The sequence below is a fragment of the Pteropus vampyrus genome, unplaced genomic scaffold (assembly GCF_000151845.1).
Source record: "Pteropus vampyrus isolate Shadow unplaced genomic scaffold, Pvam_2.0 Scaffold123, whole genome shotgun sequence".
NCBI classification, from domain to species: domain Eukaryota; kingdom Metazoa; phylum Chordata; class Mammalia; order Chiroptera; family Pteropodidae; genus Pteropus; species Pteropus vampyrus.
Genome location: NW_011888904.1, coordinates 5,071,217 through 5,074,984, shown reverse-complemented (window position 1 = coordinate 5,074,984; position 3,768 = coordinate 5,071,217).

Sequence of the window (3,768 nt, the reverse complement as noted above, 5' to 3'; positions counted from 1 at the left end):
TAACTCGTGCTGTTTTTTCATGTTGGAAATTGAATAGTCCTAATGGCAGAAAAAAGTACTAAATATATTAGAACTGCAGTGATGTGCTGTGGCCTTCGGTCACCTCAGTACTTGGATTACAGACAGCATTGTTGCGAATCATCGCTCCATGGTAAATGGGAACTTTTGATTTAGAATTAAGCAAATTTTCTTGACCTTTTTCCTAACAACCTATACAGATATATGGATAAATTAACTGATTTTTATAAAGCATCTATGTTCACCATTTGGGGGTAAAAACAAATGAAAATTCAAAGGCAAAGGATGAATTTATCAGAAAGAGATAAGAAATAGATGGCTCAAGTATGTAGAAATGTGGTAGCTTTAATATGTCAAAGAAATGAGAGAAGAAGACAATGATGTAGAATGAAGCAGAGGGTCTCACATTTGTCACCTGTTCTTATGTGTCCCAAACTCCATTATTTAATAAGTCCTTTAGCGATGCCCCGCTGTCATGAAATCTTTATAGAGCCAGTCTAGGAAGAATGCAAAGGAACGAAACAATGGACGTTCTGGATACACAACTCGTTACTTTGCTATGATCTGGCAAAATTCAAACCCCTACATTACCTCCCAGGCCCCTGCAGCAAACTCTGTGACTTCATGTGTCACCACTCCTATCCTCATTCTCCAAGCTCTAACTGTACCTCCTGCTTTCAGTTACTTGTATTTGCCCACTAGTTCTTACTGCAGTGGCTTTGCAGTGTCTTTCTTTTTGTCTGGAATGCTTTTCCTTTGGCCGAATCTTTCCTATAATTCAGGTCTCTGCTCAGTTTTAATCTCCGCTCTCCCCCGCAACAGACTTTTGATCCTATCTAAAGCAGTCTTGCCCCTCTCCTTCCCCAAGGCCCATCTATCACATTACTCTGATTCCTTTCAAAGCTCTTGTCATTACCTGAACTTCCTTTATTTATTATTTTGTTTTTTTTTCCCCCCTCCATCTCCTGCCACAGAATATAAGGTTCACAATATCAGGGGTCTTCTGTGTTCCATTTCATTCATCCCCAGGTCCTAGAATAATACCTGACACAATGCAGGAAATAAAGGGGAGAAGAAGAGAGAGAGAGAGAGAGAGAGAATTACAGAGGAACTGCCTACAAAATAAAGAGGAATACTAGAAAAAGTGGGACTAGGGAATAAAATTATAAGGACAAGAACAAAGACCTGGATCCAGGTAGTGAGGGTTGATTAGATGTACCATTTGATACCTGTAAAGAAAGTTTTTTGCACGTATTCCAGGTAGATGGAATGGCAAGTGCAAAAATGAACTTCTTACACCACTATACAACTACTTTCTTTCTTGGTTATTGTTATGATTTTGTTTTCAGTGTGTGTTGTGAGTTGTATGTGTGGGGGCAGAGGTGGGGGTGGCGGGGTAGGAGGGTTCCTGTGTATTACTCAGGGGAAGGCAGGGTTTTCTCTTTAAGGCTGCAATGGTTGCATCATCCCGTTGCTGCCAGTGGGAATCATTTAGACATGACCCATGGTAGTGCCGCAGCCTATTCTAAAACATCTGGGCCAAGAGGCTGGAAAGAGAATGAAGGAACGATCACCACACTGTAACAATGAACTCTTCTCAAGTTACATGGGTGAGATGGTTTAGGCCTCATCATGTAGCTCTGGGTGGTAGGGGTCGCCTTTGGCAAAACATACGATTTGGCACAAACCAAGAACAGAGAGGGAAACATTCTCAGAAACTGGTGTCTTTGATGTTTTGATAGTGGAGCTTTGCTTAAATGCCAACAGGTCCAGTCCTCTGCAAAACTCATGCACTGGCAACCTGTTAGACAAAGAATGTACCCCACCCCAGTTTGTTTTTATCCAGAAAAAAGATGTAAGCCCTGGCATTGCTGTTAACAAGGGACCTGAGACCAGGGGTTTTTTTTGAAACACAAATCAACCAGTTTTGTGCTTGAAACAGAAAAGGCTTTGAAGAGATTAGAATCACATTATCTTTCGTTTTTCCTGTCAACATCAGAGGAAGAAAATAACTATTTCAGCCAAATTAACTCCTTATTGTCACACTTAAACATTCTCACACTGAGGCAGACATTTCTTAAAATTCAGAATTGCCTGTCAGGACCCCTTTAGATCAGGGGTCCCCGACTCCTGGGCCGCAGACTGGTACCAGTCCATGGCCTGCTAAGGACCTGGCCGCACAGCAGGTGAGCAAAGCTTCATCTGTATTTGCAGCCGCTCCCCAGAGCCAGCATCACCGCCTCAGTTACACCTCAGACCATCAGGCATTAGATTCTCATAAAAGCATTGGTCCCTGGTACCAAAAAGGTTGGGGACTGCTGCTTTAGACTATTGATTTTTGTTCTATAAAAGGCACCAGGTATCATGTCTCACATATCAATTTATACTTATCGAGTGCCTACAGGGTGACTGGTACTGTGCCGAAAGCTGGAGACACCAAGGTGAGTGAATATGACATGCTCTCTTCTGTGGACAGAAAGGGCTACCTTGGCAAGCCCTACAAGCTCGATAACTAAAAGTAACCACATGGGATGTTTTGATCATAAAAAAATTTAACTGAGTGAGTTATGGAGGGAAGTCACGTCCTGTACAATAGATTAATCTCTACCTTGAACAAGCCCTGCGCATCGTTTTTGTGTCTCTAGAAGAACATACATAAAGTGTCAAAGTGAGCTTTTCTCTAGATCCTGGTACAGAGTGAGTACCCCAACATTCCTCATTATTACCTTTTACCCACATACCTCTGTAAACTATGTATGTGAAGTATTAACTATCCTGCACCCACCAGTGTAAAAGAAGTCTGTATCTCTCTCTTTTACTTTTTATCCAGTCCTAGAGATTTCCCTGCTTTGCTTTCTTCCACTTTCTTCATCTACCACCAATGGATTTCATGTAAGCTTTCTTAAGTTTCTCCTTTGATTCTAATGTATAAAATCAACTGCAAAACTGCTGTTCTCCAAAGCATCATCTCAGGTCCCTTGAGATTTTGCTTCTGGGACTAACCCCCAAACCCTTAGCTCATAATAAACTCTTTAAACCTTTCTTTGGTTTTGGAATTTCTTTTGTCAACACTTCCTTTCAGTACCCTGGTGTCCAATAGGGGAGTTAGTATGACGAAGTAAATCTGGGATGGTGGGGTCACAGGGTGCCACCTAAAATTGCCCCAAAGTACCAGCACTCTAAGTTACCCCAGCTTTCTTCACTCTTTTGCTGAGGACAACATAGCCCATCAAAGAAACCTCCAACTAACAAAGGAAATGACTGGCACAAAAATTTATTTATAGAAATAAGTGAGGGGTGGGGATGGAGGGGAATTAGACTGTCTCAGCTAAAGGGAGATAAAGGAGGTGAGTTGGCTTTTGGAGCAGATGCTTTGGAGAGAAGATATATAGCTTTTGATACAAGAGGAAGATCCAGAAAATGATCTTTGAACCTATTAAGTGTTATTTTTTCCTTGCATATCCAGAAAAACAAGCCCCTTAATGTCATGTTTTCTAATCTAAATTCATGCGACATCTTTTTTTGGAACTGAATTAAAAATACTTATTTCGGAAAAAAAAAAAAATGACTCCCAAAGAACTTTGCTTGCCCCAAAATGACACATCTTGTTGGCAGCAACTTGCCACACCTTCCTCAAAAAAGAATCAAGAAAAGTTGCACGTAAATGTTTTTTTTTTTTGCCCACCTCATCTTGCTGACAAAAGTCTGCTGATCGTCAGATGGAGAGGGGATTGTGAGGGTCACACTTGC